Source organism: Psammomys obesus, unplaced genomic scaffold, assembly GCF_907164565.1.
Source record: "Psammomys obesus unplaced genomic scaffold, mPsaObe1.curated_primary_1811, whole genome shotgun sequence".
Taxonomy (NCBI): Eukaryota; Metazoa; Chordata; class Mammalia; order Rodentia; family Muridae; genus Psammomys; species Psammomys obesus.
Genome location: NW_026585797.1, coordinates 26,730,026 through 26,747,250, shown reverse-complemented (window position 1 = coordinate 26,747,250; position 17,225 = coordinate 26,730,026). Strand labels below are relative to the sequence as shown.

Sequence of the window (17,225 nt, the reverse complement as noted above, 5' to 3'; positions counted from 1 at the left end):
GGTAGGTAGGCATGGTCCCGGAGAAGTAGTTAAAAGCTTACCTACCTCTTAAAGTGAAGGCAACAGGCAGGGAGACACACAATGGGCCTACCAAGAGCCTTTGGAACTTCAAATCCCATACCCCGTGACATAACTTTTCTAACAAGGTTGCAATTACTCCAATCAGGACATACCTCCAAATACTTCCCAAAGGTTCTACTAACTGGGGAGCAAACATTCAAACATATGACTCAACAAGGGCCATTTTCGTTCAAACCACCACACTGACATATTAATTTTGACATACTTTTTTAGATACTAGAGGTTTCTCTTTTTCGAATATGTACTTGTGAACAAGATCCACACTTGGTGAGGTTGAGACTGAGACTCTCAGAGAATCTTGTGGTGCATTCTGAGCGCGCATCAGGCCTACTGCCATCACACAACATTTTTGGACTCCCTGTTGCCATCACTGTGTTACTGTAAAACATGCATACATCTTCTTTAAAAATCTGCATATATGGGTTTGGAGAGATGGCTCAGTGGTTAACATAACTTGCTGTTGTTTCAGAGGACCAGACTTCAGTTATGACGTCTCACAGCCACCCATAACCAGACACATGGTTTGCATTCATACAGTCAGGCAGAAACTCATACACAATAACAAAAAATATAATAAATAAATAAATAAGGTGAAAATAAAATCGACATGGTTGGAATAAGTGAGGCAGAAAATAGATTTTGCACTTCAGGGTTGCCTAGTTTCAGTGTGTATCCTAGTTATTCTAGTATGTATTTGATTGAACTCAAATGTATATTTTACATCTACATAATTTTGATGGAAATAGCTGGCCTACAATTTTTCTAATACTGCATTCTACTTATGTTAGGATACAGCTCCCCAGGCTATCAACTTTATCAATATACATTAAATATCTCCCCAAGGAGTCCTTTTTAATATTTTATTGCTTTGTAATATAAAAGGAAGTGATCATATTTTCCCACAAGCTAGTTTGCATTAAACATCACGCTTACTTGTTCCCATGGGTCCTGTTAAATTTACTGTTATAACAGCCGAACTATTGGTTGAAAGTCAAATCTAAAGTTAGATTCTCTTTGTGTCCATGAATACATGGGATACCACACAGGTATGAATTCCTGGGCCTAGAGATTTCACTTCTGTAATTTATGAGACTATCTCATTAACCAGGAAGAGTGGAGAGTTCTTCCTCTGTGAACAAAAGCAGAAACTGGAAAGGAAACTTGTAGGAAAGCCTTGGAATGCCAGCAGCATCTATTTGATAAAGTAAATAATAATTTCCACATGAGCAAGGAATTGGGGAATCATGTTTGACTCAGCTTGGTTAGGAACACTGAGGTGAAATATCAAAACTTCAGGATTTTCTTTTTTTTTTAAGGCTAAATTTGTCACTTTTATTTACACTTTGAAATTATCATTACAAAATTTCTGCTTTTGCACCCTAATGACAACATTCTAATTTAACCAACATTGATGTTTTTTAACTTTTATTAATTACACTTTATTCATTTTGTATCCCCCCATAAGCCTCCCCTCCTCCCCTCCCGGTCCCACATTCCCCCCCTTTCTGCATGCATGCCCCTCCACAGGTCCACTGATAGGGGAGGTCCTCCTCTCCTTCTTTCTGATCTTAGTCTATCAGTTCTCATCAGAAGTGGCTGCATTGTCAGGGTTCTAGGTTATCTCCACGGATAGTCCTTGGTTGGAGTATGAGTCTCTGGGAAGGTCCCTGTGTTCAAATTTTCTTGTTCTGTTGCTCTCCTTGTGGAGTTCCTGTCCTCTCCAGCTCTTACTATTTCCCACTTCTTACCTAAAATTCCATTCACTCTGCCCTTCAGTTGGCCATCAGGCTCAGCATCTGCTTTGACAGTCTGCATGGCAGAGGCTTTCAGGGGCCCTCTGTGGCAGGTTCCTAGGTTGTTTCCTGTTTTCTTCTTCTTCTGATGTCCATCCTCTTTGCCTTTCAGGATGGGGATTGAGCATTTTTAGTTAGGGTCCTCTCTTTTTCTTAGTTTGTTTAGACGTACAGATTTTAGTGGGTTTATTCTATGTTGCATGTTTATATGAGTGAGTATATACTGTGTGTGTCTTTTTGCTTCTGGGACAACTCAATCAGGATGATACTTTTCAGGTCCCACCATTTACCTGCAAATTTCATGATTTCCTTATTTTTCATTGCTGAGTAATACTCCATTGTGTAGATGTGCCACAGTTTCTGCATCCATTCTTCAGTTGAGGGGCATCTGAGCTTTTTCCAGCTTCTGGCTATTACAAATAAAGCTGCTACAAACATGGTTGAGCAAATGTCCTTATTGTGTACTTGAGCCTGTTTTGGGTATATGCATAGGAGTGGTATGGCTGGATCTTGAGGAAGCGCTATTCCTAGTTGTCTGAGAAAGCACCAGATTGATTTCCAGAGTGGTTGTACAATTTTACATTTCCACCAGCAATGGATAAGGGTTCCCCTTTCTCCACAACCTCTCTAGCATGTGTTGTCACTTGAGTTTTTGATCTTGGCCATTCTGATGGGTGTAAGGTGAAATCTCAGGGTTGTTTTGATTTGCATTTCCCTAATGGCTAATGAGGTTGAGCATTTCTTTAAGTGATTCTCTGCCATTCGATATTCTTCTACAGAGAATTCTCTCTTTAGCTCTGTTCCCCATTTTTTAAGTGGATTACTTGGTTTGTTGCTTTTCAGCTTCTTTAGTTCTTTATATATACTGGATATGGGTCCTCTGTCAGATAAAGGGTTGGTGAAGATTCTTTCCCAATCTGTAGGCAGTCGCTTTGTTTTGATGACGGTGTCTTTTGCTTTACAGAAGCTTTTCAGTTTCATGAGGTCCCATTTATTGATTGTTGCTCTTAGAGCCTGTGCTGTTGGTGTTCTGTTCAGGAAGTTTTCTCCTGTACCAATGAGTTCTAGGGTATTCCCCACTTTTTTTTTCTAGCCGATTTAATGTGTCTGGTTTTATGTTGAAGTCTTTGATCCACTTGGACTTCAGTTTTGTGCAGAGTGATAAGTATGGATCTATTTTCATGTTTCTACATGTAGACATCCAGTTAGACCAGCACCATTTATTGAAGATGCTATCTTTTTTCCATTGTATGGTTTTGGCATCTTTGTCAAAAATCAGGTGTCTGTAAGTGTGTGGGTTTTTTTCTGGGTCTTCTGTTCGATTCCATTGATCCACCATTCTGTTTCTATGCCAGTACCATGCAGTTTTTATAACTGTTGCTCTGTAGTACAGCTTGAGATCAGGGATGGAGATACCTCCAGAAGATCTTTTATTGTAGAGGATTGTTTTAGCAATTCTCAGTTTCTTGTTATTCCATACGAAGTTGAGAATTTTTCTTTCCAGGTCTGTAAAGAATTGTGTTGGCAATTTGATGGGAATTGCATTAAATCTGTAGATTGCTTTTGGTAAGATGGCCATTTTTACTATGTTAATCCTGCCAAGCCATGAGCATGGGAGATATTTCCATCTTCTCATATCTTCCTCTAATTCTTTCTTCAGAGACTTGAATTTTTTTTTTTTTCATACAAGTCTTTGACTTGCTTGTTTAGGGTTACCCCAAGGTACTTTATGTTATTTGTGGCTATTGTGAATGGTGTTTCTCTAATTTCATTCTCAGCCCTTTTGTCTTTTGTATACAGGAGTGCTACTGATTTTTTTTTTGAGTTAATTTTGTATCCGGCCACTTTGTTGAAGGTGTAGGAGTTCCCTGGTAGAGTTTTTGGGGTCACTCATGTATACTATCATATCATCTGCAAATAGTGATAATTTGACTTCTTCCTTTCCCATCTGTATCCCCTTGATCTCCTTCAACTGTCTTATTGCTCTAGCAAGGACTTCCAGCACTATGTTGAAGAGATATGGAGAGAGTGGGATTGCTTTAAGTTTCTCTCCATTCAGTTTGATGTTGGCTATAGGCTTGCTGTATATCGCCTTTACTATGTTTAGATATGTACCTTGTATCCCTGATCTCTCCAATACTTTAAACATGAATGGATGTTGGATTTTGTTAAATGCTTTTTCAGCATCTAGGGAGATTATCATGTGGTTTTTTTTTTCTTTCAGTTTGTTAATATGGTGGATCACATTGATGGATTTCCATATATTGAACCACCCCTGCATACCTGGGATGAAGCCTACTTGGTCGTAGTGGATAATATCTTCGATACCTCTAACTTGATATTGTATAACACATGGCTGGTTTGAAAGTGAAACATCCCCTATAAGCTTCCTTATTTGAATACTTGATCTCTGAGTGGTGCTGGTGTTTTTGAGAGCTTATAGAAGATTGAGAAAGTGGGTTCAAGGGTATTCCCCACTTTTTCTTCTAAGCGGTATAGTGTGTCTGGTTTTCTGTTGAGGTCTTTGAGAAAAACAATGCAGCCAGTCCTAATGAAACCTGATAGGCTAGGGTCAGATGGAAGGGGAGGAGGACCTCCCCTATCAGTGGACTTAGAGAGAGTCAGAGAAGAGATGAGGAAGGGTGAGTGGGATTGGAAGGGGATGAGGAAGGGGCTAGCTACAGCTAGGATTCAAAATGAATAAAATATAATTTATGAAAAAAAATTTAAAAGAATAAGAGGCTACAGATTTGAGCAAATAAAAAAATAGTCACTGGTAAAAATCTAATTCTTTCACTTCTGTGTGTGTGTGCCTATAGCCAACATCAAACTCAATGGATAGAAAATCAAATCAATTCCACTGAAATCAGGGACAAGGCAAGGCTGACCACTCTCTACATAGCTCTTCAATTTAGTACTTGAAGTCCTAGCTAGAGCAATAAGGCAACTAAAGGAGATCAAGGGGATACAAATTGGAAAAGAAAAGGTCAAAGTTTCACTATTCGCAGATGATATGATAGTATACATGAGCAACCCCAAAAATTCAACCAGAGAACTCCTTCAGCTGATAAACACCTTCAGCAAAGTGGCTGGATATAAAATTAACTAAAAAAAATCAGTTTCATGAGGTCCCATTTATTGATTGTTGCTCTTAGAGCCTGTGCTGTTGGTGTTGTGTCCAGGAAGTTGTCTCCTGTGCCAATGAGTCCCAATGTCTTACCCACTTTTCCCTCTAAGCAGTTTAGTGTGTCTGGTTTTATGTTGAGGTCTTTGATCCACTTGGACTTTAGTTTTGTGCAGGGTGATAAGTATGGATCTATTTTCATTTTTCTGCATGTAGACATCCAGTTGGACCAGCACCATTTGTTGAAGATGCTGTCTTTTTTCCATTGAATGGATTTGGCATCTTTGTCAAAAATCAGATGTCCATAAGTGTGTGGATCTATTCGATTCCATTGGTCCACCAGTCTGTTTCTATGCCAGTACCATGCAGTTTTTAGTATTGTTGCTCTATAGTACAGCTTGAGATCAGGGATGGAGATACCTCCTAAAGATCTTTTACTGTAGAGACTTGTTTTAGCAATTCTGGGTTTCTTGTTGTTCCATATGAAGGTGAGAATTTTTCTTTCAAGGTCTGTAAAAAATTGTGTTGGTAATTTGATGGGAATTGCATTGAATCTGTAGATTGCTTTTGGTAAGACGGCCATTTTTACTATATTAATCCTGCCAAGCCATGAGCATGGGAGATCTTTCCATCTGATATCTTCTTCTAATTCTTTCTTCAGAGACTGGAAATTTTTTTCATACAAGTCTTTGACTTGCTTGGTTAGGTTCACACCAAGGTACTTTATGTCCTTTGTGGCTATTGTGAATGGTATTGTTTCCCTAATTTCTTTCTCGGCCTTTTTGTTTTTTTGTATACAGGAAGGCTACTGATTTTTATTGAGTTAATTTTGTATCCAGCCACTTTGCTGAGCCTTATTTGAATAAGATGGTCATGGCAGGGGTGAGGGGCTGAGATTGTCCACCCCAGCCTTGCTTCTTATTTCATTCAGCTGTATACTTTAGATGTAAAGAGACCAATTTCATCATATTCAAGCTGCCATGGTTATAATAGATTATATTCCTTCATAAACTGTGAGCCAAAGTAAGCTTCCTCCTTTGTTACTTCTGGTCTGGTATTTGATCACAGTAATGAGAAGAGTAAGGGACAAAAACATTTTAACATCATAAAAATTAATGGATAGCCATTTAGTTCTCTGGCTTGTTGACATCTGCCTGATTGTTCCATGGCCTAATTAGAAAAGTTATGGCCTTCCATATCACCCTTTTGGAAATCATGACACTTTGATTTTCTCCTAATGATTGGTTCTATGGCAGCTCTCCAGATCTGTCAATTCTGAGACCTCTGCTCCTTATCCTTAAGTCCCAATTCTAAATTGTTTTAGTTACCGTTTAACACTTTGCAGCTACATAGTTTTGATCATGTTGTTTCTGAAAATCCTTATGTTTTTCTGCTGAAACCTCCTTATCCATTCTTTAAGGTTTCTCACATGTTCATCTTCTACAGGTATGCTTACTAAACTATACATTTCAGTTATATCATGGAAATTACCTGGTATGTGTTTTCTTCACTATTTTTTAGCACAAGTCTGCAGATCAATATCTTACTCATTTACCTTCTGCATCTTTTTTTTTAATTAAAATGGCTTAGGAAATTAGTTCAAAGTCATCACAAGACAACTAAGTAGAGATCAACATTTTGATTAGTCAATGATAACTAATTAAATTTGAGGACATAGACGCGTTTAGGACAAAGAAAGTTATGTGAAATTTTGGTAAAATGCATTGTAGTTTTTCTGGGAGAAATAATGATTAAGTTTAAATACAAGTTGAAATAAATGTAACTTAATTTTTAGGTGTCACAATGAGATTTCCAAATTAGACAGGCCCATTACTTTCAGGTCAGCCTGTAATTTATGTTATATGCTATAATTTAGGTTTGCTCATAAGTGACCTGAATCCTCAGCTACTTGTTATCCCCTGGTAATTGGCAAAGATACCTCTATGGTACTTGAGTTCAACATCCTGACTAAATGAGGAGCCTATAACCCTACACTTGGTAATCTGACCCAAAAATTACCTGTAGCTAGCTATACCAAATATGAAGATACTCTCATATCATTATTTTTACTTGCAACAGGATCTTTCCTTGTAGCTCTGGCTGGGCGGTGACTTGCTGCTAGGGGAAGTATGCTCTAGTTGTGGTAATCCTCCCGTGTCTGCCTCCAGAATTATATGATTATAGGCATGTGCCACCATGCTCAGCTTAATATCTTGCATTTCTTTTGTGGAAAGAATATGTATTAAAATTATAGAGTGGAAATAAGTTTTCTGTAGAAAAACCTTAACAGGTCTGTGTAGCTTTTAGAGTTTGGAAAGACCCACTCCTCCCCCTGTAAGTTAGCATATCAGTGGAAACTTGATGTCTTGGATATTACTTACCAGTATTCTGATCTGGCTGACGGATGGGTTACACTTTCATTTTCTCACTGAATTAGTCATGGCTGTGATGGCTGATTGAATTGCTCCAGGAGCTGCTGAGAGAGAATAGGCCAAGGAGTTTCTGCAAGATGTCAGCTGCTAAAAGCGAGGACATGATGTTTTAGTAAAACAGAAGCTATCTGCACCCTGACAAGATGACTAACAATTTTATTTTTAGATTTTCATTGTTATAGCACAGTTTAAGATAACAAAAAATAATTTTCTACAGTAGTTACTATACAACAAGAGGAGAATTCTTGGGGACAGAGATCTTGGATTTGTGTTTTTTTTTTTTCTTTTTTGAGCTTCTGTGTGAATTTCCCACCATATCCTTTTTTAGTATATACACAATGAGTGTTAACTTCTCTCGATACTGAGTAATAAAATAGTCTACAAGCTAGTTTGTTTGCGAGAAAATGCATTTTATTGGCATGCAGTTGTTTAGGAGAAATAGTTTGGGGGATGATTTTATAAAAACGGTTGTTCAGGGACTCCTGATATAGCTCAGCTGGTAAAATACCAGCAACCCAAGTTCTGTCTCCTGTATGATGAAAGGAAAGCACAGATTCCTGCAGTTGGCCTCTGAAATCCACAGAGGAGTCATGATATGTGCTACCCTCCCCAAAATAAGTATAGTTTAAAAAATAAGAAATATTAGTTTGAAAATACTGATTTCAGTGGATCATTCAGGAGGGCCAAAGAAGCTTGAGTCAACATAAAAATATATGAAAATGTATTTTTCACTTTTGAAAAAACAGAGCCAGGTTCTTACAGGTAAAAGATGTGATGAATGAAAAGTGTGTGTTCACAAACGTTTTGGTTATGTTTCCTTTTACTGTGAGTGAACCAGTAGACAGAAGTAACTCAAGGAGCGAAGGGTTTTCACTAGCTCCTAGCTCAAGCTTAGAGTCCACCCTGGTAGGAAGGTCAAGGCGATGGGAGCTCAAGGTCATGTTACATTCATAACCATGAAGCAGGAAGTGATTCTGATTTCTTAGTTCTCTTACTCTTCTTCCTTTAGTTCAGGGCCCCATCCCAGAGTAAGTGTGACACCCACATCTTGGATGGTCTTCGTGCCTTAAATAAAATCTCTCATAAGCATTCATGTGGCTAAACTAACCCAGCCTACCCTTACTGACGTGCTTAGAGGACTGCCTCCTGGATAGTCTAGGCCCTTTCAAGTTGAAGACTTTAACTAACACACATATGTTGTAACCAGTTCTATCGTAAACTAAGTTGAAATCAATGCAAAGCTGACTTTGTAGAAACCTTGAAGATACTCCAAATGTTAATTTATGGAAAGTGAGAAAAGCTGGCTATTTTGACCTAAAATATTTATTATCAATAAGATTTTATACTTTTATTTTTAGTACAAGATAGTAGATTTATCAAGAAAAACTTTTGGTACATCATTAAAAAGTGATGTTTCTATAAACAATGTGAACTTTAAAATATATATTATTTTCCTTTTCACATGAAGACCGGATGTGTTGGAATTTAAGTAACTTAGTAATGGTCAGACAGTATATAAATGTGAAAAATAACATTTGAATTTGGGTTGCCTAACCTTACAAAACAGATTTTAAAATCACCATATAGAACTTCATCCAGATTGAAATAAATTCAAATAATATCTATAATACACTGGAAGTGAAACTCCCCTTATTTACAGTTACCTATTTCATTATTGAGCAGCCTTTGCACTTTTCTCTTTTAATTAATAAGAGAAGCTTTATTCTTTCTTGCTTAGAAATTGTAAGGAAATTGGTAGGAAAATGACTGTAGGACCAACACACAAGGCAGATAGGCAGAGGCAAGAAGATCAGAGTTTTGTCACCAAACACATATTCAAAGCATTGCAAGGTCAACTAAGCAAACGTGGCTGGAGAAGCTATCTCAAAATCCAAAATGGAGCTCGGGGAGCCAGTGAAAGAAAAGGAAAAGAAAGGCTAATGAGAGGGAAGGAATGGTCTTATGATGCTATTCAGGAATGGCGTTATGATTGTTTGGCAAGTTGGGAAATAATATTGAGAGTCATATACACATGGCTGGCGGGATGAGAGTACAGGTGTGACTGGACCAGCATCTTCCGGCAGATCTGAGGGATGCTATTATGTTTAGTGCAGCCCATGAATACACACACACACACACACACACACACACACACACACACACACACACACAAAAAAAAAGTCTATAGTGTCAAGGCCAAAAAAACAAAAACAAAGTGCTAATCTTCAGCAAGAGAAGTCACAGGTTTGTTTTCCTGGTGTTCCTTTTGTCTATTTCACTGATCAGTTGCTTCCTGCCCCTAGTTTCCTGGTATAGATACTCTCTTTAAAGAAGACATCTTCATTTTTAAAATCTTTTTTTTTCTGTGACTGGATTTCAAATCATCTACAAGTTAAAGAAGTGTTCACTCATGTTTGAATGGAACATGGTTCATTCCTTAATGCCCAACAAAGCAACTTATAGCTTCTTCTGAGATTTTCTTATCCTCAAGACACAAAAGAATGCTTAAGAACTTCCTTCAAATTAGCAGGTTTTTAAGAATGTAATATGGGACAAATAATGAACTTAGAAAGCAATTTCAATCTAAAAAGAACTCTATTAATGAAGTTTATGTAGAAGGGAAATGGCTGAAAAGATACTATTCTCTAGAAAAATTAGTTTCATCGTGTCTGAAAAAGTAGATACAGATATGTGAAATTTACTTTTGCCTTCCAAATTGTAGCATTTATTTAGCATGCAGGTGCTTTCTAGAAGCTAATCAACAAATTTCTCAACATCTACAGCTATTTGGCACAAAAGTGCCATGTGTAGTAAGCATTTGCTGTTAATATAAATTACCGGAGACATAATTCCCTCTACGGTGAATTGTTTCAATGCCAACATGAACGAAAGGGTTTTCTAGCAGTCACTTACCTCAAATACTAAACTTGAGAAGAGGAAATGAAAAGATCACATTATGCCAATTAAAATTTGTGCTGCATCTTTATAGGGAAATAATACATTGAGGTACAGGTTTCTGTTAGTTATGGGTCTCTGCATGTAAGCCACCTATCTTGTCTTCTAGAACTGTATCTTTCTAACTGCACTCACTCATATCCATTTGGGATATGAGTCTTCTGTATTACTAACCATTCAGGGGTTTGATTCTAGAAGTGGTCATCACCAAGATAACAGAGGACATAGTGAGAATTTCAAAATAATTACCCATTCAGATTATGAACAGAAGGCTTGGCTTGTTCTTAGAAACTTAATAATTTTGGTGTAATGTTCAACTTTAAGGACCTAGCATAAGTGAGGCAATCCCTCCCTTTGAGAGGAGGAAGCAGGTGGGGTAGAGAAGGAATTGAGTTTCCTGGACTCATGAGATGTAGGTGTTTGCGCACAGGATATTACTAACATGATCTGACTGAGGCAGTGTTGCTGCTTCAGTGGAGAAGACTGCCTGAATCTCCTTCTATGCAATGTAGCCATGAAGATGACTGGCCTAATCTTAGTGCAAGCTGCTTTTGCAGAGTACGTTTTCCCCTTTCTTGGAATTGATTGTAGGCTTCAGTTCCCAAGAGCAATGAAAGGGCAAAGATCTGAATACAGAAAGTTTTAGGACGGGTTCATCTCTCTTGGAAGCTGGCAATGGTTCAATTCAAATGTGAGTTACTCTGAGGTACCAACTCAGAATTTAGAGGTAGGTGGGCTCTCCCTTTGTTCTAAGGGAGAAGGTTGTTATAACAACAGAATATAGTTTTTGATGTTCGTTGGTGGGCTCATGTTTCTGTTTGAGTCCTCTGTATTGATCTGTGGCAGTGCTCAATAGAGCATATGAGCTGTGCTCAGGCAATTCCCTGGAGCAGATCCTCTTCTGCGAATGCTTCCAACCTGTTCAAAGAGCCTTTTGTAATTCTTGCAGATCACATCAATATGTTTTGTAAAAACATCCTATAAGACACCTCTAAAACTGTGATTGAACATTTGTAACAATCCTTAATTTTGCTTCTACTTATATATAAATGCACGACCCATTGGTTCTAAAATCTTAATAAGGGGAGAAACTCACTAGCTTCTATTTTCCCTCAAGGGAGATATAGCATAATGCTTTTATGCATGCCATCCAAACATGTTTTCTGTACTCCTTACAGAACTCCTTACGTTGCCTTAAAAACTTTTGGGGTGGTATCAAACACAGAAAGAATACATTGGAAATTCATATACAAAGGATAATAATCCTAACTATAATTTGTGGATGACTATAACAATGATAATTATGTTACTTATTTATAAAATAAACACCATACACAAGATTTGGAGTCCAATCACAGAGTTGTAAACCCTAAACACATGTACATACAATTAACACTACGTGTATATATATATTTTTTTCCTCATGTATATGAGCTACATGTATATGTATATGTATATGTATATGTATATGTATATGTATATGTATATGTATATGTATATGTATATGTATATGTATATGTATATGTATATGTATATGAAGAGGAAGTTGGGGAACATAAGAAAAGTTGGAAGGGGAGGGATAGAAATAATGTACATACAATACTCATGTATGAAATTCTCAAAATAATTTAAAAATTACACATTGTAGAAGAAAATGTTCAGGTATTTAAATAGACTGAAATAAATGAGACATGATCTTTTATCCAATTTGAGTGATGATGAATAATCAAATACATACTACAGCTTGATTCTAGGAAAATGTTTGTGAAGATGCCCGGTGTGGTAGTGCATGCCTTTAATCCCAGCAATCAGGGAGGCAGAGGCAGGTGTATTGCTGTGAGTCTGAGCCCAGCCCGGTCTACAAATCAAATCCAGAACAGCCACGGCTTCATACAGAAACTGTGTTAAAAAAAAAAAAAAGTGTCCTGGTTAGGATGCTTCCCCCTCAGGGGAAGGTGATGAAAGAGCCAGCAACTGAGTTCATGTCAGAGACAGCCCCTGCTCCCTTTATTAGGGAGCCCATTTGGAGACTGAATTGTCTCTGTGCAGGGGGTCTGAAAGACAATCCTGATGAGACCTGATAGTCTAGGATCAGATGGAAGGTGAGGAGGTCCTCCACTATCAGTGGACTAGGGAAGGGGCATGGGAGGAGATGAGGAAGTGAGGGAGGGAATGAAAATGGGGCTACAGCTGGAATACAAAGTGAATAAATTGTAATAAATAAAAATTATATTAAAAAAACCAATGAACATGCAAATAAATAAATCTTTAAGAAAAACAGTGAACAAAAATAACTATTCTTGGTAAAAATATGTGGAGATTTAGCTTAAGGAGTTTATGTATTAACGTTTTCTTATCTTCAGCACCAATAAAGTAGTTAAACTGACTCTAGTTTTGGGCATTTTAAAAGTATATCCACATTTTCTAGTATCTATTAATTTTCTGCTGCAAAACATTTTACTGCCAGTGTATTTCAGCTTTGTAATCTAAGTATAAGCAAGAGTATTACAGAGCAAAAGAACATCTGACCCTGTAATTCATGGAATTATTTTTTTAATAATGTCTTCATATTTATTGAATAGCAGTCAGTAAATGGAATAATCTGAGACTTGGAGAAATCATTACATTGTCCTTTAAAACAAGTGTGATTGAATAGAATGAATAGAATATTTCCCCCTATTTTTGAGAAATAATGAATAATAGAAAAATAATTTTCTCTTTTCTTAGCCATATGATTTTTTGAAAAGCATTCTAAACTCTGTCACTTGCCTGTTCACTCTTTCATTACCCTCTTCTTTTCAGAAATAGCAACATGAGACTAAGTTTCTTTCTCTCATTTTCTTGTGTCAAAGTTTATAATGAGTATACTCATTGAAAAGCTTGAGGTTAGCTCTGACCTGATGGTTTGTCTGCTCTAGGCTCTTTTTGAGACATTTCTTCATGTGCTTTACTTTTGAAAACAATGGCACTACTTTGTATAAGTTAAACAAAGTACATATCTGAATTTTTGTATAAAGATGACGTGGTTTTACATTTCTGTAATTTTAATCCCATTCAAAATGTTATCGCTGTTTATTTTATATGGAAAAGAAACTTGCATCTTTTATTTAAATATATTTTCTAGTGTTCCAAAATTCTTACATATTTGTAAATTAAAAGTTTTTGTTTTGTATTCTGTATTAATTTTAAGCAAAATAAAATTTATCTGTAAAATATTTTTAAAGTTAAACCAGCTAGGGCTGACAAGAGGGCTCAGTAGTTAAGAACATTTGCTTGAAACATAGCTTCTTTTCTTTTTCTTTACCTGGGCTCCTATTTATACCTTCTCAGACTCTACACAAGGATGACTTTTAAGCTGGGAAAAAAACCATACCCCCCCCCACACACACACACCAGGCAGTTTTCAGCTGACAAAGATCACTCGTCCTCTGTCAAGGCTGTTATTGAAAGGGTTAGACTAACTTTGTAACCTGTATGTCTTCTAAAGCCTATAGTTTTGAGTTTTAGGTTCAGGTTAAGCTAAAGCCTCTTAGTACCTTTCCAGAGAATGGAAAAATGTGACCCTATCTATGAGGATAGATAGAAAAAAAGGCAAGCAAGCAATGACCTTCACTCAGCAAAAAGAAAAACTCCTGTCTTTGAGATATCATTTCTTAGCAACAAACCTAGAATTCTTCTGAGTAGCTTTTGACCTCCAGCCAAAAGTCTGTAGCCCCTAATCTTCAAGGATGAGCTTACCACCCCCACCTTCAATTGCAGCTGCATCCACACTTGGCAGGACTGGCCAAGCTTGAGCACCTAAGACTAACCAATTATCTTACTTTATAGCTTCCTCATCCAATCCTAAATTGCCAAGACTGCAACTTCAAATCTCCCGCAATTTTTCTTTTAAAAACCTAAAGGCCTTTGTGTCCCGGTGCCACTCTTTGCTGACCGGCAGGGGTGACCCCATTGCGCAATGGTTAATAAACCTCTTGCTTTTGCAATGAGTCTTGGTCTGGGGGAGTTTCTGGGAAGGGCGCGATCTTGAACTCCTGAGCTGTGAGACCCCAGGTCTTACATTATCAGCTGTGGATTCCCACATCCCACACTTGGTATTACAACAAAAAACAACAAAAACATATTGGCATAACATAAACTTCCACTACAGAGGTTTTCTAATGCCTATTCTCTTTCATAATTATTACACAGCACTGACCTACAATAGCCAAGTAAGATCACTGGCATTTGTTCCTATATAGCAGAATGTTCCAGTATTCTTATATTAGAAGAGGGGAAACAACTTATTGGGTTAAGAAACAAACACTTTTGAAGCCTTGTTCTCCATGGCACAGTGAAGCCTCTTTGAAAGTGGAGACATCCCTTGGTCTAACCTCCTGATTTGCATGTGCACAAATCTATACCTTAGACTAGTGAGGCACTGTGAATAACAGTGAATTTGCAGACAGGGAAAGATTCACCATGAGGAAAGAAATTCGACGTGGTAAGCAGAATCATACTGATGTTTGCAGCACATCAGCAACAATAAACCGGACAGATGTCCATATTTGACAAAATCAGAGCCAAACCCAACCAAACAAGAACACCACCTCAGCTTTCTGGGTATGAACTCATATTTAACCCTGGTTACCGATTGTGCTATGCTACTTCCCCAAAAGATGGATTTTATGGCCCAGGGTGGAAAGACAGCCATGAATGGCCGTAGAAACCTGCATGTCAGTAATGCAGGAGCAGAAACAGAAATCATGGACGTGAGCCACACGGCATGATGTGGCAGGGATGTTCCTTCTAGTTTCGTGGTAGAGCACATGGCAGGCTTTCAGTGCTTTGCCTATGTCAAGACTCTCACTGACTTTTCCTTCATGCATACTCCTGATGGGCAGCGGCTGGTCAACATGTTGGAGTTTCTGGAAACTTCCATTTGTGGATTTCACATGAGAACCTGGAATGAGTGAAACAGTTCAAAAGCAGCAAATGTTTCCTAAAGGGTTATTATTTTTATCACATTTTGAGGAATGTGATTTATCTATTTTTACATAGTTTTTTGTTGTTTTTTTTTTAATTTTTTTATTAATTACACTTTATTCGTTTTGTATCCCCCCATAAGGCCCTTCCTCCTCCCCTCCCGATCCCACCCTCCCTCCCCTTTCTGCATGCATGCCCCTCCCCAAGTCCACTGATAGGGGAGGTCCTCCTCTTCTTTCCTTTCAAAAGACCAAGTGAGATATATGCCTGTATTTTTGGTATATTAAGTTAAATTGACCTAATTTTATTAATAAAAAAATTGATAAATGCTGTAACTTTTTATTAAGATGTTTGTTGTAATTTGACACTTCTGAAAGTAAGACAGAATTATTTAATTTTTTTCAGCATTCCCAAACTAGTCCTGGTTATTCTAGCAGACAAAACCGGAAGAACTCCTGTCATGACTCCTTTGCCTCTGTGCTCAGTAATTTAATAAATAAGACACTGTGGATATTATTCAGAAAGTATAGTTTATACTTATATAGAGATTCATAGTGTCATCAATTTACATTGATATATATATATATATATATACTTCTATAGAGATGCATATTGTCATTCACTTAATATATATGTACTCATATATACCCTGCTGTGTCCTAGGAAATGTTTTAATTCTAAAGTGTAGAGTCAATGAAATCACATACATACTCACCACTCATACCATTGCCTATAAAGGCTTTTATGTGAAAATATGAGAAGAGACCCCGTCACACACAAAAAGAACCAATAAATGAATACACGACAAAAGCTATTCATATGATCAGAACTATGAAAAATCAAAGGAAGGAAATGGGGTCGAAGAGTGCTAGTCGAAGAGAATCACAGTTTTAAAAACAGTATTTACATTCATTGCAGATGGCAGAGCTTTTCAAGTGATGGAAAGTGTTATTCCTATTTATTTGGGAATAGCAGTGGAAATAAGTGAAAAGCCTGAAGAAAGAAATAGCCTGGGCTGAGTAAGAAATAAAGAAGTCAGATGTGAGAATCGTTAAGTTCTCATTGTAGATAATAAGAAAACAGACTATTGGAATACTAGATTTGAAGGTATAGAACGACAGTGCAAGATACACACAAGAAGGGGGAGTGGAGGTTGGGATCTTATCCTGCTCCAATTCTGGATTTGGGGAGTAACACTTTCATATGATGAAATACACTAATCTCAGTTTTATAAATTGCTAAAAATTTAGCAAGTATAAGCACTCATGCCAGCAGCTACTCAAATTATAAAGTGCCACGATTCACCCTGCAAAATGACCCACATTCTTTTTCCCTGTCCATTGGGAGAGCATCATAAAGAAAAATGACCAAATTACCATTATTTCTCTTGTCACAGATTGCCTACTCGATAATATCTGTGTCTGAAAAACTGATCATGACATGACCTGACTCTGATTCCTTTCTCTCAACAGCATGCTTTTTGAGGTATAGCTCTGCTGTTTTAAGTATTGAGTATAGTTTTTTTCTTATTTTGGAGTGCTATTTTTGGATATAGACACTAAAATTGTCATTTTTTTCCTATTGTGTCATTTAGACTGTTCATGGTTTGTCCTTATTGCTATTAAAGCTGCTATACATACTCTGTTTTCTTCTGTTAATGTTTTTGTTTCTGTAGATAGAGTCTTGCTGTTTAGCCCAGGCTGGCCTTAAACTTGTGATGATCCTGCTTTAGCTTCCCGGGTGCTAAGACTATCATGAACCACCATGTACAATATAGAGACTTTTTTTAATAAGTAAAAAAATTTCCTTTATTATACATGTGGTTGTATTTATATCCAGATTGGCTTTAAATATTATATATACACATATACGCAT

General features: G+C 37.2%; 1 protein-coding gene across 2 annotated transcripts in view; it reads left to right on the top strand.

The window, feature by feature from the left end:
• The window catches only part of Nkain2 (sodium/potassium transporting ATPase interacting 2), a 1,156,795-nt gene that overhangs the window by 336,967 nt on the left and 802,603 nt on the right, over positions 1-17,225 (top strand). The window lies entirely within an intron of this gene.